The sequence below is a fragment of the Ictidomys tridecemlineatus genome, chromosome 6 (assembly GCF_052094955.1).
Source record: "Ictidomys tridecemlineatus isolate mIctTri1 chromosome 6, mIctTri1.hap1, whole genome shotgun sequence".
Lineage (NCBI taxonomy): Eukaryota > Metazoa > Chordata > Mammalia > Rodentia > Sciuridae > Ictidomys > Ictidomys tridecemlineatus.
Window position 1 is genome coordinate 114,085,500 of NC_135482.1, and position 26,005 is coordinate 114,111,504.

Below are 26,005 nucleotides of genomic sequence, written 5' to 3' on the forward strand. Positions count from 1 at the left end.
TACTTGATACATAGTAGGATCCATCTTTTATTTTAATGCAAATAATTGTTCAATATTACTTTATTTGTATCCTAATGATAAAGCTTCATGTTTGTCCCTTAAGAAGTGTTTTATTCCCTTTTTATGTACAAAATGTCTGATTGCAATTAGTTTTTTAATTAAAGTTTCTGATGTTTCCATGCTTTTACTTACAATTAATGAATATAGCCCTAGTTTTTGAAGACATCTTTGATTTGCACATTCAAGATAAAATGCCACTTTGTCAAGTACTGAATATACAAAAATTATCTCTAAAAGCTCATATTAAATAAACATTTTCTAACAGAATTTTAGACCCTAAAGTGCCAAATAAAATTATTTGTAACATAAATGGACAAGACATAGCCCTACACAATCTAGAGAAGAAGATAAAATATGTGTTTCAGTGTTAACATCAAATTAACATAATTGTTTAAGAATGTCAAACCTTGGAATAGTTCCCCAGGAAATGCAAGTAAATACAATGGTAATAATAACACTAATAACAGTACAATAATCAGTTATTTTGTCCCTATAATATGTGACCCTTGCTATAAAAGTAATCTCATAACTCTTTTTTTATTATCATTATAATATTTTCTTTAAAGTTTATGCTAATAAAAGTGAGGGAATTAAGGTTAAAAGTAATGGAGTAACTTTCAAACTGTGAAATACTGAAGTGAGATCATTTTATATTTAAGTATTGATACCAATTGATGATTGACAGATCACATTTTCAGCACAGCTCATACATTGTCTGCTTTTCAAATATCTGATAATAAACTATTTATACATCTGTTTACCAAAGGATAATTGAAGTTTGAATCATTAACCAACCAATTTGAAAGAAATTTTTAAACAAGAGTCCAATTTCTTTCTTGATTTAGGTACCAATAACCAATTGAATATTAGTCAATAGAATTTATTTTGACAGTGGTTTTTGGTGGAAAAAATCCTTGAATTTATCTTAATTAATGTTATTATTTTCACTTTTTAAGGTAGCCTCTATTTATCATAATTTGAAGGACCATATATTATTATTAATTAACTATAATGAAACATAGTTATCTGTTCTCCATGGCTTTTCATTTTGTCTTCTTTCCTTCTCCGGTTCTCCCACATCTGAGTAAATTTACCAAAATTATTATCAATTGTCTTTGTTTGTGTTTTGCATTGTCCTTTTTTGGTAGTTAGTCCTTTGTTGTGTTGCAAATTCTATTTGTTGGCATGTTAAATCAATACAGTATGTTCCTATCTAATTGATGCCACTTTCATTTATACCTGAATAGATTGGAAACCTTTTCTAATATGTTCCTTTGCATGTAACAAATCTCAGGTTACATACTTTCTGCTTCTGGTTCTGCATACTGCCACTTTCCACAGAACCTAAGTGATTGGAGTGCATCCTAGTGGGGGCTCTGAATGGGCTGATGTTTCATTTTGCCTCTGATTCATGTGTTCATTTTCATATTTTGTTGTTTCTGTCTTTGTACGTGAGTGTCAATGATTACCTTTAGTGGTTCATTTTCCAGAGTTAAAAACACACATAATTTCCTGAAAGACAGTTCTCAAACTGTTACCATGAATTAAGTAATAAACACGTCAATGAGAGGAGGTGAAGGAATAAGGGAGATATGTGGTGCTTCTTCCAACTAGAATTTCCAAGACTGAGGGCAACCTAAGCTCAGATAACAGGAACATAGAACTTTGAAACAAATGAGGCACTAAAAAATCAGCAGTACTTGGACTGGAGTTTTTGCTACATGAAGGTGAGATTGTTCTTTAGTATTTTGAAATGTCTCAAGAGTTGAGATCTGAATCAAGTCAGAAAAGTTTGAACAATAAACATGGTAGTTTTGAAAGAAAACCAATGGAGCTATTGGACTTGTCCTCATTCTGTGATCCATTTCTTTTTCTGATGGAGCTGTTGTTAACTGAGAGCATGTGGATAAAGAGTGATAAGCCAAGTACACTTGGCATTTGACTTCTGGGGAGATTTGCTAATAAAAGCTATCCAGGATTATGACCGAATTTTTTTTTCAATTTTTGTACATTTAATTTTAAATTTAACTGATAATATTGTATGTCTTTATCTTGTACAACATGATATTCTGAAGTATATCTCTATTGTAGAAAAGGTAAACAATAACTAATGAATGCATTATATAACATAGCTGTGGTTTTTCACAGCGATACACAAAACATCCACTCCCTGTACATTTTTCCAGAATGCAATATTACATTGTAAACTAAGTTACCTTGCTGTCTGGAAGATTACAGAATTTATTCCTCCTGTATGATTGTAATTTTGGACTTTGTCAAAAAAAAAATTCTTCCTCTCCCTCATCCTAAAGACAACAGACTCTGCTAATCTTTTGCTTCTCTCCACTTAAACACAGATTTTTTAGATCCAACATAAGTGAGATCATGTGGGATTTGTCTTTCTGTGTCTTATTTCAATTAACTTAAAGTTCTCTAGGTTCATTTGCACTGTCACAAGTGGCAGGATTTTATTCTTTTTTATGACTAAATATTATTCCATTGCCTGTACATAAAATAATGTCTAACCTACTAGTGGACAGTTGATTCCATATCTGGGTTACTGTGAGTAATGTTGCAATAAGCATGAGGCATGAGGGTGCCTCATGGACATATTGATTTCATTTCCATTGTTTATATACCCAGTGGTAGAATTTCTGGGTCATATAGTAGTTAGTTATATTTCCAGTTTTCTCTTTTTTTCTTCTTTTTAAGTAATCTCTAATCTCTGCATGAGTTCCCATAATGGTTGTGCCCACTTATATTCACATCAACAGTGTTTTAAGAATTCCCTTTACTCCATATTTTTTCTCTAGTTTTATCTTTGTAGAAATGTCTCTTCAGGTCATTCTCCCATTTTTAATCAGATGATGATGATGACTGTTAAGACGATGATGATGATAATGATGACAATGATTTGTGCTTAGTTATGTGGCTCCTTTTATAATCTGTATATTATTTCCTGGTTAAATGTAATGTTAAATGCATCTTACTATTTTGTAAACATGAGATAGGACCCAAATAAAATCAGAGTTGTTTTCTCTTCCAGATAGCTCACTCTTAGCATACAGACATGATACTGATGTTTATGTTGATTTTATATCCTGCAACTTTACTGATTTTGTTTATTAGTGTGAAGACTCTTTGGTGATGACACTAGGATATTTTTAAGTATTTTTTTTAGTTGTAGATCATCACAATAACTTTATTTTATTTATTTATTTTTATGTGGTATGGAGGATTGAACCCAGTGTCTCATGCATGCAAGGCAAGTGCTTTACCACTGAACCACAACCCTAGCACCCCCTAACACTAGGATTTTATATATGTAAGCTCATACAATCTGCAAAGAGGGAAAATTTATATTTTTTTCTTTCTGGTTTGAATGAATTTTCTATCTCCTGCCTTATTTCTCTGGATAAGACTTTAGTAAAGTGTTGAGTATAAGTGAGGGGGAATCCTCATTTTGTTATTTCATATCTTTGGTGAAAAGCTTTTTGACTTTTGCCTGTTCAGTTTCTTGTTAACTGTGCATTTTCTTTAAATGGCTTTCATGGTGTTGAGGTGCATTTATTCTATACTTAACTTGTTCAGATTTTATCATGAAGGAGTGTTGAACTGTATAAAAGAAACATTCTATATCTATTATGAGGGTTTTACCCATTGTGTTAATATGATGAATCATATAGAGTGGTTTATTTGTGCTAAAACATTCTCACATCCCTTAAATAAATCCTACTTGATTATGGAGAATTACTTTCTTAATGTGCTGTGGACTTCATTTGGCTATAATTAGGTTAAATATTTTGCCTTGGTGTTTATCAGAATTATTGTTGCTGTGTTTTTTTCTGGTTTTGACATCAGGTTCACAGGGTTCACATGTGAAGCACCCCCTCTTTAATAAAAAAATAAAGCTTAGGTGAGAGACAATGCAAGAAGTATTAGTAGTGAAATGATTGGGTTATGAAAGCCTTAACCCAATCAGTGCATTCATTTTCTGATAAAAATAACATGGAAATAACTGTAGGCAAGGAGAGTATGACTGGAGGAAATAGGTTGCAGGGGGGGAGCAGCGGGGACTTTGAGCTATATATTTTGTCTCTGGTGAGTGTAGGCCTCTCTCAGCTTCCTGGCAACCTTGTTCTGACCTGTTTTTCTGCTCCATACTCCTCTGACATTATGTTCTGCCTCACCTCTTGCTCAGAGCAAGAGTCAGCTGTCTCTGAATTGCGACCTCTGAGTCCATAAGGTCTACACAAATTTTTCTTCCTTTAAAATTGTTCTTGTTGGGTCTTTTGGCTATAACAGTGGAAAGCTAACTAAAATATATCTCTACAGTATGTTCAAAAGAATCCCTACATCTTAAGTTTTTTTGGAATAGTTTGAAGGAAAAAAATGTATTAGTTCTTCTTTAAATATCAGGTAAAGTTCAGCAGAGGAGTCAAATCCTGGGCTTTGCTTTGTTGGTGGAAAATGTTTTACTCCTGTTTTATACTTTTATATTATACTTTTTAATCATTCAATCTGTTTTCTTTTTTATTGGCTTATGTAGATATCCCTTTTCTTACTTCAATTTTGCTAGGTTGTAAGTGGCCAAGAATTTATACATTTTTGTCCAAATTGTATAATTTCCCTAAAATATAATCATTCATAATAATTCTTTATAATCATTTGTATACTGTGATAACAACTGTGATGCTGCCTTTTATATTTCTTGATTTTAGTTAATTGAAGCTTCTCTATTTTTTCATAATTGGTCTAGCAAAAAGTTTGTTGACAATATTATTTTGAAAGATCAACTATTTGCTTGATTACTTTATTTTTAGTATCTATTTTGTGTGTTTCTGTTCTAATCCTTGTTATTTTGTTTCCTAGTTGTATATGGTTTAAATTTTTTTTCTAGTTCCTTGAGATATAGTATTATGTCATTTGTTTGAAATCTTTCATCTCTTACAACATATGTGTTTATTGGTCTAAACTTTTCTCTTAGAATTTCTTAAAGCAGTTCTACTTTCTAAGTTGGTAGTTTTAAAGAAAAAAAGTAATTATTTAGATGGATTTAACAAATTTGTGCTCATTCAGTAAACTGTTTCTCTCTCCAATGCAGCAGTTGTTGATTTGAGAACATGTCGCCATGGATAACAAATGTGCTGTACTTGGCATTTCACCCTTGGGGAGATTTGCTAGAAAAAGACTTCCCAGGATCAGGGCCACAGAAATTTGTATTAATTGCCTCTGAACCTAAAACTTTCCAATAGCTTACATCTTTTTATAGGTATTTATGGGTGAAGCTCTTAGTATTTTGACTTAAAATAAACTCCAGCTACATTGTTATGATTGTTCACAAAATAGCACCTATAACCTATGTTGGTTTTTTTATTGTTATAAACAATAGGAATAGATTATCCTACATGTTTTTTTTTTATACCAGGGATTGAACTCAGGGGCATTCAACCACTGAGCCATATTCCCAGCCCTATTTTGTATTTTATTAGAGACAAGGTCTCACTGAGTTGCTTAGCACTTCACTTTTGCTGAGGCTGGCTTCAAACTTCCTTCTTTATAAGGAAGACCAGTCTCAGAGTTAAGGGTTTGTCCTACTCTATCTACTGTGGCCTCATTTTAGCTAATCACATCCATATTATCCTATTTCCAAACAAGGTCATGTTTTGAGACATCACTGATTTGTTTTGTTTTGTTTTAGCAACTTTACAAAGAGCTATACCTGTTTGACTTGCACAGTTTGATAAGCTTAGTCATAAAGTCTCATGATGCTACCACCACCATTAAGGTAATATACATACCCAACACTTCCTAGTTTCCTCCTGTCCCTTTTGTTTTGTTTTATTTTTTTTATTGTGAGAACATTAAACACAAAATATCCATTTAATAAAGTTTGAAGTGGAGAATACATCATTGTTAACTAGAGGTGTTGCACAATAGAATAAGCTATCTCTGAAATCTTTACAAAGGCCAAGGTTGAAACTCAGTGGAAGAGCAGTACTGTAGCTCATGTGAAGCCCTAAGTTTGATACCCAGCACCAAAACAATATATAACCCATACATGTATAATCTTTTCTTTCCAAAATAAACATTCCCCCAGCCAATGCTTGTCAAACTCGGAATTTTTATGAATTTGTACAAAATGTCACATTATTTGAATTACAGTTTTTTTTCTAAATTAAAAAAAAACCCAAACCAAATTGCTTAAAATATATCATGCTGTAATAAATGGATCTGTCATGTAATAGGATACACAACTGCACAGTGTTAGACAAAAGGTCAAAATTCACAGTTTTCTCTGTGTATCTCTATATAGGATAGGTATTGAAGAAAAGGATTCTTCTGATTTCTTGACCTAACACTGGAGCTCTCAAAATTGCTATATATATGGCCACCTCCCACTGCACTGATGTGTTAAATCTCTGACATGAAAATAAATTAAATGCTCCTAATAGTCTTTGTAAATTATAGAAATATTCATAGTTTATTTCACATGTAATTCCCAATTTAACGCTGAAAATGGTTATTAAATATTCCATTTACTTTTCTATTTTTCAAAAAACTCAAATCATTTAATCTTTGCTCATAAAATTTATTTTTATTCCCTCTATCTAAGGAATGAATGATATTTTTCAATGACTTTATGATTACTCATACATTGTGGTGAGAAAGGCAGAAAAAAAGTTACTGATAGGTGTGGTTAAATCACTGAGTTTGTTCAAAACCTTTTAATTTAAAATATGTGTATACAATCCAGGAGAAGATTTTTATCTCTCATCATTGTCTTAATCTTTCCTCAAAGAGAGGCCCCATTTTTCTGTTTAAATGGTTTTATTTTAACTGAATGTTTTAGCTTTGCATTATCTTATTTGTTTAAACATTTAGGTAGAATTAAGACACAAAGATGCCCATTAAAAATATCTCTGTTCAATGAATGCTTGCTGGAAATTAAACATATATTAAATTTTGTTTTCCTTTCATTGAGTTGCATGTTTGTGTGTGTGTGTGTGTGTGTGTTTGGGTAATTCCAATTTTTAATAAGAAATTTGATGAAATATTTATTTAAAAGAGAAATGTAATCTCCCTGAAGAACAAAACATACTTTCTCATTGTAAATGTTATTGACATATTACAGATATATCAAAACATGTATACACAAACATGCATGAATCATAAAATGCAAATATTGATTAATTTTTATATAACATAGTCATGTAAACAACTCCTGAACATGACTTTGTGGTAGGCGTCTTTTGTGAACTCTTTAGTATTTTTCTCTATGAAGAACATACACATTTTCTCTTATGTTTTATTATAAATTCAATTTTTATTCTTTTAAATGTATATACATAGTCACCCAAGGCTGATTTTTATATGTGGTGCAAGATAGAATTTAAGGGTCATTTTCTCTATTTGCATATCCAGTTAACCCAGCACAGTTTATTGAAATCACCATCTGTTCTCAATGGCACTTCAATATCATTGCTGTCATTAATCAATATGAGTTTGGGACTGTTTCTCAATTCCATTGCATTTACTAATTAATTTGTTAACAAATAACTCAACCACACTTTCTTAATAATTATAGAGTCATAAATAAGATTTAATATCTGATTTTGTGAGTCCTCTGGTATTGTTGTTCTCTTACTTCATTTCCTATTTTTGTCCTCCTCTTTCTATCTGCTCCTTCTCCTCCTGCTTATTCTATTTAACCTTGTGCAAGATTATTCTAAATGTATTATTTAACTTAATTTTCACAAAACTTTAGGGTTTTTTGTAGTTTTATATTTAAGAACACTGTGTCGTGTTGGAATTGCATTGTATCTGTAGTTCATTTCAGGAAGAATCAATGTTTATAATATGAAATCTACCAAAACTTAATACAGTATACCTCCATTTATTTACTTATCTATTTTTAATTTCTCCTATACTGTGTTTTATGTTGTTTAAGATTTCTACATATTTCAATTGATTTATCCACATGTACTTAAGACTTTCTAAACCATGTTAAAATGTTTTATGAGTTGAATTTCCTATTCATTATTGATAAATAGAAATAAGCTTATTTTGCTGTGTGTACACTGTATTGAATTTACCTTGCTAAGTTTTCATGCTTTTTATTTTGTGGTCTCTTTTTTGACTTGTCTTCCTAAATAACCACATCATCCATGAATAATGAATATGTTGTTTCTCTTTATATATTTTCCTTCTTTCTCTTACCTCTGACCCTGGCTGGAGCTTCTAGGGCTTTGTCAATCCCAGTGATGACAGGGAGCATGCTACATGGTCCCTGATAGTCACAGAGAGAGTTGTCACCATTTTAGCATAAAGCATGCTCTGGAGTATGACTTTGTGTCTACTCACCAGAGTAAAAGAAGTAACTTCTCCTTTAGTTTACAAAGAATTTCATGCTGGACAACTGTTAACTTCTATCAAATAATATTTTACATCTAGAATATCATCATAGGACATATTAGTTTTGTATTGTGTTTCCTGGTGGGTCAGAAAATTTAATATTTCTTTCACAATAGTTCAGTGACTTTATGCTGAAATTCTTGAGCTCTCCATGTTATGTAGTTCCAGAAAAAAAAAATAAAAGTTAAAATTTAACATAAAGCATGTGCTCAGGCCTTCCAGAAGTAACCTACATTTCTTCTGAATTTTATGTTTCTCTACTGTCTTTAAAAAACCTTTGAGCCTCCTGCCTGTTGCTCAGGGTCAACAATGCCCCCCCCCGGGTAAGAGCAGCCCCAGAATCATTTCAGCTTGCTCAGTTTCTCTCCTCTCCAGAGAGTTAGTGGCCTACTTCTCATTTCCTCTGCTATTCTCCACTGACATCAAACCAATGATTTCTTTAATTTATCAGACTTTTCCTGTTGTATTTTTGAAAGTAAAAAAGCCTTTGATTTATTTCAGACATAATGGTAAACTATCAAATAGTTTAGAGAAAATATCTCTAGAAATTTATGACAGTTTTATAGCAATTGCTATAATAATTTTATCCCAAATATTTTAAATTTATGCATGTAATTTTTCCATGACTATAGGGGCATATATTATACTTGCAAATAGAGGAAATTAATGTTAGGAAGCATTGTTTTACATTTTGACTTGATATTGTTTTATGCATATTTTTTACTTCCTACATGTAAAATTTCCATTAATCTTTTCCTATTTTAGTCCTTATAATCAATATATGTGATGTATATATCTTTCATTTTTTTGTGACTAAGTACTGTATAAAATATTTGCTTCTAGCAAGGGTTAATGAGTTGTTTTGTGACTAAGTACTGTATAAAATGTTTGCTTCTAGCAAGGGTTAATTAGTTTGTTTTTAATATACCTGGACCAGGTATATTAAAAATGAATATTTTCAAAAATATTACAGAACTACCATGTCCTCAAAATTGTACAGGGCAGCAATTTGAGATGATGGGAACCACACAGAGATGGCACCTAATTGGTAATACCTTTTCCCCTTATAGCATGACTCAGTGTTAGAATATGATGCTAGTGAGAATTTCAGTGATAGAAGCAATCTACTCTTAGAATTACTTTTAACGGCGGAATCATTTGGGAGAATAATTTCAATGTATATCAAAATTTTGAATATGTAAATGCTTTGAAAAAAATTTTAACAAACAATACCATATCTACAAATCCAATTTCAATGATCTCAATATAAAGAAGGGGAAAAAAAGGGATGAATAAAATTGGCCACTGTCAATAGGTACACAATATTTTATAGCTTTATTATAAAAGAAAAAAATAAGTTATCAGAAAACCCTTATGATGAAGAAATATGTACTCTCCTGAACATGGTTTGTGTATACATATATTTTTACTCATTTGTTATTTAGAAAGAGATAAAAGATATGTATGGATAAGAATATAAAGAGTTTTAGTACCTCCTTATACATACCTGAGTAAGGAAGATGCTGTATTACCCACTGTAGAAAGTATGTAACATGATGGAAAGAAGGGAGTATAGGGAAATGGCTAGATTAAAAGTTTGGCTTGGGATTTTATCCAATTTATTTTGGTGTTGCTTAAAACTTTTAGAGCAAGAACATTTATGAATTCTTTGAGCACTGAGATGCCTATGTGCAAATCAAATACTGTTCTCAAGAAAGCTTTTTTTCTCTGCTATATTTTTTAATATAATTTAGTCTGCACTCCCATTATTTCACAAGGAGAAAACTCACTGAGGTCCCAGAATCAAAAATTATGGATATTTTCATATTTATCCAGGTTTTTCCTTCATACAGTCCTGTGGATCACATAACTGATTGTATTCTTTTTATAATATATATATATATATATATATATATATATATATATATATATATATATATAAAACACCTACTTAGAGCTAAATTTTGGGCATAGTTTGGACAAGCAAAGTGATTGCTAAAACTGGTCAGAAAGAAAATCTAAAAATTGTAAAGTGAAAAGGCTTTATTTCTAATGATCATGTACTGTTTGAATATTTAACATATTTTAGTATTTTTGACAGGAATAAAAGAATTCAATTAAAGATCATATACAGTCAGTGAGAGAAACTTCCAGCAAGATCTGAGAGAGAGAGAGAGAGAGAGAGAGAGAGAGAGAGAGAGAGAGAGACTATAAAGATGAAACAATTATACAGCCCTGATGCTGCATCCAAGAGGAAAGGGGGACACCTGATACATTTCTGCATGGGCAACCTTAGCCTCTAGAGGAGGAATAAACAGATTTTTGTGCCCACTTACTGATTCCTTCATAATGGCCCAGGCTATTACTGTATGTAAGACAGGATCACTGCCTATAGCCTACCTGAAATTCCCATGCATAAAGTCATTCTCCAACAGTTGGGAATCAAAATACCTCCAGAGGTCCAGGCAGGCCACAAAAAGAGAGAAGCATGTGATATGCTAGAAAAATCACCTGTTAAAGGTAATCAAACTTCTATTTTTACCCTTTTTGTGGGTCCATTTTGTTTTTATTTTGCTATTGTGATGTTGACATTTAAACTGCAGATGAGTGAGTGCATGGCTAGAGTGAGGCTGATAAAGCAGGCCAGCTCTGAGGGTCAGGTTGTAAGACAGAAGAGGCTCCTCTGGGGTCCCTGGTGTGGAGTGTTCTTGACTGCACTAGAGTCATCACGGGAAAGGCAGCCTGACCTGTGGAAGCAATATCGTAAAGGAAAGAACACTAGATTTCAACCATGGCTTCTGTGCTGATTGTCTTCTTTGGGAAAACCCACAAAGGAATTACCAGTGTGGTTCAGGGGCCACCCAAGAGATAGGCCATCCCTTCCCTCCCTGTCTGGACTTGGTCACATGGCACACTACTGCCTCAGAGAAATCAACAAATTCTGTGAGGGCAGGGTCTTGAGAAGCATCTGAGATTTGAAGCATGTGTGAATACATCCACGTGAGAGTCCAGACTCTACCGGATCAAGAGAATCCCTGCATCAGTGTCCTTTGAGCCATGTTTTAGTCAGATTTTTACCGCTGTGACTAAAAGATCCAACCAGAACAATTGTAGAGCAAGAAAAGTTTATTTTTGAGGTCACAGTTTCAGAGGTCTTAGTTCGTGGAAGGCTGGCTCCATTCTTTGGGGCTCAAAGTGAGGCAGAATGTCATGGCAGAAGAATATGCCAGAGGGAAGCAGCTCACATGAAGATCAGAAAGCAGAGAGAGAGACTCCACTTTCTAGATAAAAAGTATATTCCCTAAAGCCATGCCCCCAATTCTTACTGCATCCAGCCACACTCTGCCACTTCAGTTACCATGCAGGTAAGGTCCCTTTCAGGGGATTAATTTATTAATTGGGTTAACACTCTCACAACCCAATGATTTCTCTTTTGAACCTTTTTGCACTGTCTCACATGGGCGCTTCTGGGGGAATACCTCACATCCAAACCATAACAACCACTGAAGGTTATCTGGTTTGCTCTGCAGTTACAGGTGACTGGGGCTCCTGATCACCTTCCTGGAGAGCAACTGGTATTGAAAACTCAGCCCTTCATGCTGTGTCATTGTAAGGCCTCTCTGGACCTCCCACCAAGAACACAAAATGACCTATTTTCCTAGCAGCATTAAGTGATCTGATCCTGCTTTTTAGCCCCTGACTTCACTTCTCCACCTGCTGTACAATCTACCTCACAAATCCATACTGATCTATGCTGAGAACTTTTTGAGGCCTCAGCACCAGGGCAGTAGCTGAGCTGCCCCATTCTGTGGGTGGGATGTTAGTAGTATTCAGTCTTACTTCAGGGCAAATAACAGGTGCTGTTGCCCCTTTCTCCATGGCCACAGCCCATTATAACCCAGAGCAGCCTGGCATTTCAGGGAAGTGACTGAAATGAGAAATCAAAGAAAATTTACACTAAGGCACTCTGACCCATTGTATTGGAAATCCCACTTTTCTGAAAGCAAGATGGGACAATTAGCATAAATTGAAGCTCTGGAACTGCTGGGCAAGTTGTGGCCCCCACATTCATCGATGGCACTAAAAAAGCCAAATAACTTAATAATTAATAACGAATTGATAATCATCTTGACTCTCCCATTAAGTTTTAAAACAGTCTGCAATTTTCTTATTTTCTATATACTTCAGTTTCTTTTATGGGAAATTCTGGTATGTAGGAAGCATTTAAAGCATGTGAACTGCTATTACAAGTGGGAGAGTACTGGATTCTTAATATCAATGTATCTGTTCTCAGCTGCAGTCAGAAAACTGATGTAGGACTGAAGACAACTGGGTTTTTCTCTGATTTGGAGAGAGAGCTATATTGAATTTCTTCACTTTTTATTTCATCATAGATCAGGGTCTCCAAGAACTGACTGAGAAAGGTATTTGCAACTCAGGTAATAGAGGGGTATTTCCAGTTACATCCTTACCTATGTAATCAGTGAAGGTAGCATGTGATGCATAAAGGAAAGAACATTTCACCTAATTCTTTCCTGGGAAGTAAATTACAAGAATATAAGTTTTTCTTTTATGTTTATCTTCTCAGTTAATTTTGGTAATTGCCCTACTTTCATTTTCATTTTTCATCTGAAATAGTGGTCTGAGGACATTTTCAACAATTGAGAACCTATGATCCCCACAGTCTATCACAACATGCTCTCTCAAGCACAGTGGGAGGTGGTGTCTCAGGGCCTGTTCACAATGTGAAGACATTATTGTTTGGAGATATCATATTGGCACTAGCATCACAGTCAGTATTGTCTTTGATATCCAAAGCTTATATCAAAACCTTCCTATAGAGGGGTAGATATGGTTCAAGTACTGTCTTGTTAACATTGTGCTTGTGAAAGTATTGCTAATTTCAAAATTTCCACAGGATTTGACCAGGAGATAATGCCCAATTGACCCTTATTTTTTTTCTTCAAAAATCAAAATGTTCATAAGGAATGTTTGAAAAAAGAGAGAAGGACTTCTGTTAAGTTTTTCTTATAGCTGTCTCTCTACATTTTAAGTTTGAATCAAGGGTTTCCCTTTGCATAGTGAACTGTAATCTATTCTTGTAACAAGTAGCTCATTCTCAGCCAATCACAAGAGGCCATCTTTTCAAACTAAGTTCAAATAAGATTTGAGCCATGACCAGTCAAGCTTTCTCTATACCTCACTTTTGTTTTCTGCATGCTACATAAATTAAATATTACCTGCTCAGGCAGTGGAGGGAGCATTCTACACCATTGTTGGTCCAGATAGCTGCTGGATCACAATTAAAGCCAAAATTAGAATTGTTGTGATTTTGTCTTTTAATAATGCTTCTACTTAGAGAATTTTTTTATGTGAATACAATAGAGAAAAGGTCCTAAACTAAGTATAAAGTTCTGACTACATTTTTCAGGATTGGGCACTAAATGGAATCGTTTCTAGGGACATTCTTTATATTTTTTCACATTCTTCATTAACAGATCTATGAGTGAGAATAAAAGCCAATACAAAAAACCATGGTAGCATATTTTTTCTATTTGACAGTATTTAAATTCTAATATTAGTAAATTCAACTACTGGTATTCATTGCCATCATTAATTGATTTCTATTGTTATAACATTTCAGACCTAACAATGGTATTATTATTAATACTATTTCAAAACCAATTAAAAAGAAAGCTTTTCTTGAACACAATGATAGGGCATTTTATCAGAAAACTCAAATTCTTAATAGATGATACACAGCAGGATTCAGCACCCACATCCTGTCAAGAAGGATAAGAAGAATGTTTCATGAACTGTAAATCACACACACACACACACACACACACACACACACACACACACACAGGTTAAATGAATGAGAGATACCAAAAACTTTATGTGAATCAGAATACAAATTACAAGCATGGTATTTATTATATTCATTAGTTATTCCAGAAATAATGAGATCAAGTTATTGTTCTTCTGTACTTAAATATTTAGTCATTTATAATAAGGCTTTAAAAAAATTCTGTCCATGTTCATAATGTTCTGTATAAAGTAGATAGAAAGAAAGGTATATGTCATTGCTTCCTAAGACTATGAAGACTCACTATATAGCATGTACCCACAAGGGAACCTTGTAAATCTATTTTTACCTCAAGAAAGGACATTGTTTATATTGTGCTGGACAGAGCAGCTCCCTAGGTGGAAGTGTTTCTATTGAGGGAAAAGCTGTGTGTGGTGGTGCACCCTTGCTTGGTTATCCAGCAGTCTTCTTTATTACAAAATGTTTCTTTTTTTCTGAACTTTTATATCCATGCTAGATGTGTATCATCTCTTTCAATTTATTTTGATCTCAGTTTTCCAGTGTTGAAAAATTGATTTCTCTCTCTTTGAAGTCCCCTAGCAGCCAGATAAAGAATCAGTCTGGGAGGAGACTCAAGACCTCAAGCCCTCAGTCCTCTATGTGATCCAACCAGAAAGAACATTCCATAATGGAAACCCACACTTTCAATAATATTGGGGACATTCAGAGCTGCTTTCACTTCTATCCCCCAATTTATTATTTAAGGAAGTCAGGAGCCTATCAGTCAGGACTGCAGTCTTCCCAGAACTCTATTCAGTTTTTGAGATCCTATAGAAAATAATCATCTTGCCTTTGATTTTGCTCTGTAATTAAAGTTTGTGATCCTTCCTCAGCAATGCACTTTCCCTTTAGAGGAATTGTGTCCCCTGAGAAGAAAATGCACATCTACTAGGTTAGAGATACTAAGGCTTTTATTTAGGGATCTTTGTGAGATCTTGTTAAATTCTGTCTTGAAAAATTTTATCTCAATTTGCTCCCAATTTTTTAATGACTGCTGGCTAAACCAAACATTAGTTGGGACCTATATAATTTTTATATGCAAGATTCTCCCATATTGTATGTAGTGGATTAATAGTGGAAGATTTTCATAGACATTTATACAAAGTGGCTCAGTAGCAAATAGAACTATAGAAGTTTTTATGCTATTGATTTGTTGGGATACTCACAATTCCTATTACACCATTAAGAACACTGTTTTGTCTTGCAGAAGAAAAGCATGTTTAACTTGTTTAAAAACCAACATTTTCTAAATTTATATTTGCAATACTTTTGTGTTCCAGAAACTACTAGGAGAATAAGAGTAGTTCATAAAATATTTAGGAAGTGAATTTCTAAGATACTTCTTGAGCTTACCACTTTTGACTTCTACCATTCTATGGCAAATTCTTATTCACAAACAGGTTTAAACTTTTCTACATCCTATTTCCCTTATCCTCTACCTTCATTTTTATTCTTTTACATTCAACCTGTACACTTGTATTTCTTTCAAATCATGTCGCCACATTTGTAGTAGGTGTTGGAATTCATTAATGTGCTGCACTGTGAACAATAAATGGATTGCAAGACTCTGTTTTGCCTCCTTCTTCTGTTATACTTAGAAGTTCTAATCTGGAAGACATACACCTATTATTGGTTTCCTTTGTTCAGGCTGATCAACTCCTCCCCAAATTTCAGAAGAATGCGAGGTTCACAGCTTCTCACTTTGTTAACTAAATGACCTTAGACTCACAAATTATCTCTACATAAAAAGAGGAAAAGGAACTAAATTCACCTCTTTGCATCAGTGCACAGTCTACCACTTTTGAATAGTGGGCTCCATAAATTCCTTTGAGGTTCTCCACCATGTTATCCTTATTTCTTATTTTCTCTTCATGTTTTTTGAACATTATAAACTATAGCTAGTAATATTTTTAACCTAAAATGTTAATAAAATATTTTTTTCTTTTTTCTTTGGTGAGGTGGGGGAGTGGGGGTGGTAGGCACAGGGTACCAGGAATTGAACTCCGGGGCACTCAACCACTAAGCCACATCCCCAGCCTTGTTTTGTATTTTATTTAGAAAGAGGGTCTCACTGGTTGCTTAGCATCTTGCTGTTGCTGGGGCTGGCTTTGATACAGAATATTCTTCATAACAACAGAAAAATAAACACATTTTTTTCCTTTCCAAATATTTATCAGCTTCCATCTGTTCACATGCTTTTAAGAGCATGTCTTAACAAATATATATTACCTTTATAGAACAACCTAACCAGAAGTTGAGTTAAAAAGTAAACAAGTAACAAAGGAACAGACCTTTTCAAGGGACTTCAGAAAAAAGAAATGAAGCAAAGAATGACAAAGTTGGTGACATATCATCTTGTTTATAGGGGTTCCAGGCTATTCATCAGGAGAACATTTTGCTTTATTTAGGATTGTATAAATGCTGAACACAGTTTTTGTCTCTCTTGGTTATTGCAGCTGTGTGAGCCTATGTTGAGAAAAAAAAATTGATATTGTATTGACATTATCTTATAAAAGCTTTGTCAGGTTTTATTTGTATAAATGACAACTGAGAGACTCAAGTGACTGTCCCTCATCACCAAGAATATCAAAGAAAATCAGCAAACAAATGGGAATGAAAGATACTAAGCTTGGACCAAAAACTAAAACAGAAGCAGGAGGGATAAAAGTCATGCTAATTTCTGTTATGTAAAAAAAAGTACTTAGTGAGTAGTTCATTTATCATTTCACCTTACCAAATGTGGTAGAAGACTAGTTATAACTAATACCTAACAATCTTTTCAAACTATATGATGGAAACATCTGTGGAACAATCTTCAGTGTATTCAAATAGGTTCTTTCTAATTTCATATTTTTAAAAGTAGATTGGCTTTTCTTTCATTTTTAAGCATGTCCAACTCCTTTAGGATTTACCTGTGTATTTTAGAAAGAACAAGTGGAAATATTTTAAAATATGATAATTAGCACTTCTTATGTTTTAGATATGGGGTGTCACCATATTTGTGAGAAAATACAAAAAAAAAAAAGTTTAGTGGTGAAATGACTGGGTTATGAGAATCTTAATCTCCTGATAAGAATTAACTGGGTAGTCACTGTAGGCAGGTAGGATGTGGCTGGAGGAGGTGGATCACTGGGGGATTCCCTTGGGGTGTATATTTTGTCCTTTGAGAGGATTCTCTCTCTGCTTCTGGATTGTCATGTCCTGAGCCACTTTTCTTCACCACACTTTTCCACCATGTTGTTCTGCCTCCTCAAGGGTCCAGAGCAATGGAACCGGATGTGTACCAACACCTCTGAAACTTTGAATCCCAAATAAATTTTCCTAGTGTGGATATTACCTTAATTAGGTCAATTTAATGATTTTACATTATGTTTCCTGAACTATACCTTTGTACCTGTAAACATGGAAGTATAATTTTGTGAACTTATCATTAAAATTTTAAATAAATCAGATAAATATATAATAGAGATGTGGCTTACCAACTTGGAAAAAATTTTAATGAATGAAATTCCCTAACAGTAAAAAAAAATCTTTAATATAAAATAAAGTACCTTATGTTTTAGAAGAAAATTTATAGTCTCTTTTTTTTAAGAATCATTAACTTTAATCTACTGTTAGATGTAACAACAAATTAAACTGAATTTTTGCTATGTCCCACATTTCTCAAATTAGGTTTCAACTTGACATTAGGTTTAGTCCTGTATCAAAAGTTATATAGCTATTAAAAGGAGTAAAAATCATCCAGGCCTAGCTTTTCTACTAGGCCTGGATGATTTTTACTCCTTTTAATAATTATATAAATATTTACATTTAAAATAGCCTATATACTTATTTCTTCATGTAAAATTATTGTCTACTCACTCTTATTTTTTACCTTAGAGTAACTGGGGTTCTTCACTTGGATTAAAATTTTTAAATATGTTCTCTTGTTTTTGTTATTTAAATGATGTGTCACATCACCTCTTTTTTTTAAAAAAATTGCAACTAACATCCTCAATATTAATTAAACTGTTTGGTTGTGACATGCATCCCATCCATATTTGAAATACTTGTGGTTGCTTTCATGATATCCATGTATCCATCAAAGTGTAGATTAACAGAACATTTTCTTTTTAAACCTCAATTAGTTTGCTACAAAGAAGCATTAAATGTCTACCTTTTCACACAGGTGCAAAATTTTTTTTTCATGAATCAGTATCAGTTTGATGTATTTTCTGAGCACTTTGGAAGCCTGGTAGGAGGGTGCTTGTCCCGTTTCAAGGCTAACTGTCAAGACTTTGCTGATGGTCAGGTGTCTGTTGTATAGAGCTAATGTGGGTTCCCTCTGCTTTCTGACATTTTCCTTCCACATGTGTTCCTTTTTTTTTTCTTTACTCCACTTGAAGACCAAACTGGTTAAGTGAATTTTTTAACACTTTGGGTCTGTATTGGTCTTCCAAGTATACATTGGGAAAAAATACTCATCATTTTTCTTAAATTGAAGGTGGTAGTATTTCTGTGACCTATGAATTAGCTCAGGATTCCATGATTAAATCTTGTAGACATAGTGGCTTAAACAACAAATTTATTTTCTCTCAAATTCTCGAATGTGGAAATTTGAGCTCAGAGTTCCATTCCAGCAGGGTCATTCTCCTATAAAGGTCTCTTCCTGGCTTGCAGGTAGCAACCTTCACTCTGTACCCTCTTATGGTAGAGCATGATGTGATATTTCTTCCTATAAGGACTTTAATCACATTTTGCGGTTTCTAATGTCATAACCTCATCTAACCTTATTGTTTCCTAAGTCATCTAATTCCTGATACCCTCATATTGGGGGTTATTGCCTCTACATATCAATTTTTAAGAACAGCTCACAGTAAGCTAAGACCGTGAAATTCAAATACGTCTATAATATGGAATTTCAGGGGCACCATTGTGGAGATACAGAAATGGGGAAAGACCTCATGAGTTCATGCTTTCCTCTCAGTTTTAACCAGAACATGTCTAAACTTTTTAAAGAAAAAAAATATATTTAATGTTATGTCATTTGTAGAAACAGTTTGGGGGTAGAAAACTGAGCTGATGACATTGAGTTTACTGTAATACTTTTGTTCCTGTTTTGTCCTGGCAGGGCCTGGAAATTCTATGTGCTGATTGTCTTCCAGTGTTTCAGCAGTGTGACTGCTGTGGAGATCTTTGAGCTCCAGAAGAAACTGTTTAAGTGAGTAGCTCTCTGTTTCAGAAAGGGACATTGGTAGCTGTTGGTAAGTCAGGTCACTTCCAGAATGAGGACAAGGATATGATCTTGGAGATGGTGTATACTTACCATGCACAGTGTGAACTTTGGAGATACAGCTTGGGATTACCAATATTAAATGAGAAAATGCACTCATAGGAGAGTAAAAAAAATCAAAAGTATGTGGAGCCAGACACTAAAGGAAAGAGGTTTTTTGGTTTGATATGAGCAGCCAATCCCAATGCTGCATAAAAAGCAACCAATGAACAAAATAAAAAGTATCTTTATATTTTAGGGAATAACAGGTCATTGTGACACTTTCAAAATATTTTCAGGTGCTTGGAAGTAAGTGATGGTATCACCAGCAAATTAGAAATGGGAAATAAAATTGGCAAAGAATGTGACTTAGTTTAGCCCTCAGTGGATGGAAGAGTAGAAAGACTCAGAGGGCAGCCTTACAGTAAGAAGCAGACTGATTTTGTCCCTTTTAGTTTTTCAAAAATGAAGAGATTTGCCTATACTTATATGCCAAGAATAGGAATTCTCAGAGAGGGAAGAAATAAAGACACTGGTAGAAGCATTTGGAATTATGGGAGAAAGATATTAGGAAGAGGAAAGATGAGGATTTGGTAGCTGACATGGCTGCATATTGGACGTGTGATCATTGAGAAGAAAGCTTTTTCTGCTTTTAACCTGAGAATAGAAATAAAGAGTTTTTTTTAAAAAGTCTTCAGGTGCATTGGGGCCCTTATACTCAACGTGGGGAGAAGAGAAGCTTCTGTTTAACTGGGATTAGCTCCTCAAGTGCCACTTCTCAGGCACAGCTAGCCTCAGAAGAGAAACAGAGTCTCTGTGGAGAGTGAGGAGATGCAGACTCTGTCCCTGGAGGGTTGATATGGGCCAGAGTGTGTTGCAGCAGGAGGGATGCTTCATGAGAGAGGGGCACAGCAAGAGTATTGGGGGCTGAAGCCATAGGGAGGCTGTACCTGAGGTGGAAAAGGGTGTGGGAAATCAGACTAGATCCTGTGCAGTGTCAGATCTGGTGGCAGCAGGAGTCTGCAGAGCAGCACCTCTTCTGGGCTGAGTCTTCTTGAACAAATCTGGAGTGTGTGGCAAGCTTTTTCTTTCCTCCCCAGACATGAGCACATCAGTGGATACTACAGAATGTTGCCTTATTTCTTTGGAGGACTGTAAGCTAAATTAATACCCAGGAGGTTGATTCCAATTATTATATTTACTTCTATACTATACTTCATGTTATGTAAGTAGCAAGATGAAGAAGATGTGTCTTTAGTCTTGCATATGAGGTGATGCTCATTTCTCTCTGTGAGCAGGTTCATGGTTATTAAAACTACAAACCAAGCTGTATGTAAGCTATGTAAGTACATGTACACATTGTTCACTCTCTCAAATAACTGTTTATCAATGGCATTGTTGTCAAGTTGTTTTCCCAACCAATTTTTTTTAATTGCTACTAGGACTTGAACTCATAGTGTGAATATAAGAGGCAAGTGCTATACCACTCCACTACATCACCAGCCATTTAATTTTTATTTTGTTTAGAGATGGAGTCCTTATAAATTGCCCAGGCCTACTTTGAACTTGGGATCCTCCTTCCCCAGCTTCCCAGACACTTGAGATTGCATGCACCCTATGATTGGGCCAGCCAAATTTAAAACTATCTATAAAACTGAAGTTTACTGAGAGATATGTCATATACAAATATGAAATAAATTTATAAAACTATTTGTGGCTATTCCAGAGAAGCTAAGATATGCCTTATCTATCAACATTTTCTCTGTATCTACATGTATCTCTGTAGAGATAAAATAGAGATTGGTAATATCCTTATGTAAAGGGATATAATGGGAGGAATTAAAAAATCAATATACACACATATTCTTTCTCTCTCTTCTTCTCTAGTCATAGAAACAAAGTTGGTAACTTTGGTGTTTATTCATTTAATAAAAATACGTATTTGATGGCTGTAGACAGATTCCTTTGTGCATTAGGCTCAGGCTTCACTTCAGGTACTATATCAGAATGTCCACCACCCCCTTACACACACACACACACACACACACACACACACACACACACACACATACACAAGAAAAATCTGTTTGTGACAGCATAGTACAGGATAAGAACCACTGATAGAGTTTAAGCCTTCCATTTAGAAAATGAGGTGTGTGATAAAGAATTCATCAATTAGGGCATGGTGTGATTGGCCCTTATCCAGTCTTTTGTGCTAGTGTCCTAATCCAAGTGGCTTGGGAGGCTGAGGGAGGAGGATCATGAATTCAAAGCCAGCCTCAAGAAAACTGAGGCACTAAGCAACTCAGTGAGACCCTATATCTAAATAAAATAAAAATAGGGCTGGGGATGTGGCTCAGTGGTGGAGTGCCACTGAGTTTAATCCTTGGTACCCCAGAAAAAGAAAAAAAAGAATTAATCATGAAATCTAGACCCCCAGGCTTCTGATCAGTGTTCTTGCAACTGCTCCAAAACCCTCAGATGGGATGACCCAGATCATTAGCTCAGTATAATTTATAGAGTACTTTAGGAAACTTAATTTAGCCCATTTTCAATAAGACTGTCTAAAAGGACTGAGGTTATGGGGGCATTTTTTCTTACCTCAGGTATTTTTTAATGTTTTATTAGTACCTTATCATTATAAATAATATTGTGGTTCATGTAGACATAATTATACAATCATAGAATTTAATTTGCTCTTGTTCAGTCCATACCACTTCCCCTTTTCCTTTCACTGTGGGATCATAGAATTCTGATCCCAGTTTCTTCACTAATGCATTTATAAACAAACAATAAACAATGTGGAGATGTCAGTTTACTTGAATGTGCTCTTGAGAAATTTCCTGTGAAAGTAGAATTTGGTCCATTTGTGTTGCCTATATCTCTCTGGCTCAGCAACTCAGAAATTGTGCATTGTTTCACATAAAGGAGCATAGATGTTACATGGAAAAGTATTTTTGCAGTAAATGTAAAAAAAAAGAAAATTGTGTGATAACTTCATGTGGTTACATGGAAGGAAAAACTAATGATAGTTGGAGAGTAAGTGAGATTTTTCATTCTGATATTAGTTTTTCAGAATGTTTAGTGTTATTTGCAAAATAAACAATCTCAAATACAAGGTTACCTAGGAAGCTGGACTGACCCTTTCTTTTCCTTCTAAGTGTTGAAACCAGATGTGGGTGTTTTCTTCATGCTGATGTTTGTTGTTTTGCTGGTGGCTTATGCCACTGGTACCATGGCACTTGTTCTGGGAGCAGGTGAGAAGACGATGGACCTAGAGACAATTTTTGTGAATGTCTATTTGGGGATTATAATGGTGAGTGTAAACTGTACTGCTTTGAGAGGAAATCTGTACCCTGTTCCTTCCTGCTTCTTCACTTGTCCTGTAAAACCTGCTTTTAGGACTTTGTACAGGACTCCAAGGTTTTCTCAAGGCCATACAGTTGATATTAGAGAATGTGCTGCTTTCCTCCTGGCCCTTATCCAGTTTTTTGTGCTAGTATCCTAATTTTGTTACTATAACTTTTAACCATATACTCACTAATGAGCTTTTTAAAATACTTCTGGGTGGCATATTATGAAACGTTGGTAAACTGGAAACTCAAAACCCATAAGAATTATGATTGGCCAATTCCCTCATTAGAACAACAAGTTCTGTGCCTGACCTTCATGCTTGTGTTAAGAGAATTGTCAGCTCTGTAATCAGCAGAGATGATTTGTTGGATTATATAGGCTTCAAGATAAAAGTGAAGATCCTTGAGGAGTTTAACAGTGTGTGGCATGAGAAGTCTAACTGGAGTACCTTTTATATTTTGAAAATAAGTATTGAAAGTACTGGAAAATCTAAAGTCCACAGTGCTAGGTTCCCTCCCTTGTGGGTTTCTGGATGATCTATATCAACATATTTCTGTACATATTTTGATTGTTTTTAATGTTTATTTAGTTTTAATCTTATATGGCTTAAATTTTGCACTCAATATGATGAATCAGCATATAATTAGTTACCAACCTTCTCCCAATTGCATCAACCATTAATACACACATCTTTTCTGTTACAGTAGGAGGAGATATCTTCCAATGATACATATTTAGCATAATCTTGTGCCAAAATTTAATTCTTCCATTTATGAAGTTGGCAACTACAATGTACATCATTGAGAAAGGGATAAATCTTGATTACTGTTTCTACACTGTCATACTGCAAATAATACCTCATTCAATAAATTAAGAACTTTTGTTTGATTTGATGCTTTGACTAATTGTTGTGTAAAGAATTCTATATGGAAATAAAAAAAATCAGTCATAAAACCACATTTAACTCAGAGATGCTGACTTATATGCTAAACACCTAGTTAGGTCCAGTCTAAACATATGCCAACACACTTCTACATAGTCATTGTTCTGCATATCCCAGTGCACTTCACACCAGTTAGGATAAGTGTTATGTAAACCTCATAGCTGTCTCTTGTTTATCTCTAGCAGTTTTTCCTGGTATTTCCACCATGAGACTGTTTTATGGTACCTTAAAATGGAAGTATTGACTGCATGTTCTGCTGAACTTCAGCATGTTACTCTTTCTTTTTTTCTTTTTTTAAGTTTTATGTCTTTGGAGTATTTATGTAAGCATTTTGAATCCTAAATAGTTCCTATAGCATGGGCACAAAATGCAAACCCTTGTAAAAGATAAATCTTATTATTGTGTAGAAGTAGAGAGGAGCATGTGATGCTCAGGATTATTCTGTTTTTTGTTCCAGATATCCAGGTTCATGAAGGGGGAAGATAATGGTGGTACAATTTAAGTTGTCAGGACCATCAGCCTTTCATGTTCATGGGTTCCACATCCAAAGATTCAACCAATCATTAATCAGAATTTTTCAATACAAAACTTGTCTCTGAATATATACACTTTTTCTTTTCTTGTCTTTGGTTCCAACACTATAAAGTATAAATATTTTCCTTGATTGTTGACTTGTATTATGTATCAAAAGAAATATGTAAATGATTTAAAATATACAGAATGTATGTATTTAAACATAAAAGATATGCAGGGTTCTATGCAAAGGTTATGCTATTTTAGAAATAATAGATAAAAGCATTGTCAGATTTTGATATCTGTGGATGGGACTTGCTGGGGGCTCCTGGAACTAATTCCTTTTGGATAGCAAGGGATGAACTTACTACTTAATCTTCCTTTGTATACAGTTGCATAGAAATTTTAGGACAGAGTCTTGATAATAAAGAATCTCCTGAAATAAGTGGAATACATAATATATATTACAGGTATATTGTTCTTCACTAAATATCATAAACTGTCTTAGCTATACCAAGGTATATACAGGTAAAGGACCAAAATCAGTATTTAAGAGTAAGTGGAAAATATTTCAAAAAAGAGTAGGTCCTAGCAGAAAAGTTTAACAGGTTGTAGAGTTCTTGTGTAGGGTCTTATCTAGAGTTCCTCATAAAAACACTGAACTGATTGACACTTGGTTTTGCTTTTTGTATGTATTGTTGGGTATTTCAGTGAAATTTGGAACCATGACACCTTGGCTATCCTGGCTTGAATACTTGAGTATTCCTCATTATGGGTATATGGTAAAATGTCCTTATCTGCCATCGTGACAGAGTTCCCAAAGTGAAAACAATGAAAATAAAACCAAATCTATGTCTATGGGCTATGAACCTCTCCCATCCAGGAATTGTCTTTCAAGGAGGCACCTGGGGTTTTCCCAGTTTTTTCACTGTTTGAGGAAGATGAAGTGTGGGGAGAAATCTAGTAAATAGAAAAAATTGACTAATAAATAAAATACATATTTTGTCTTTTAGTCCAATAAGGGAATTATTAGGAGGAAGGGAGACTGGAGCACATTGTTAATAATGAAAGCTGAATTTAAAGAGAATAAGAAGACTGTCTAATACCCAGAGCCATATTGGCAAGTTAATCAGCTCCAAAGGAAGCTGTGTCTCAACACAGTATAACCAAATTTCTAACTCCCATAATTACAACTAGTTTTTGATGAAAACACATGAGGAAACATTGTTATTATAAACTGTCATTTATAATAACATTGTTATTATACACTGACAATGTTCACTAAGCACTATCATATTATTTTAATTTTAGTTTTTATGGGATTATAAAATTGAAGGAGAAGAAGGAAGCTTGGCTTATATAGCCAGAGATCTCCCTTTTTTACAATGAGAAGCAACACCCCAGACCTAGGCCTCTTGATTACCAGGGCAAATATATCAGCTGCTAAGCTGTGAAAAAGGCTGTGAATGTAAGACTTGGTATGTTTTTAGAAACAGTAATGGAGATTAAGCTTGAGGACATAATTGTGATAATTCTTTGGCAACATTTTCTTTTTTCAGTAAGAGTTTAACCTAGAGTCCTGTACATACTGGGCAAGCAC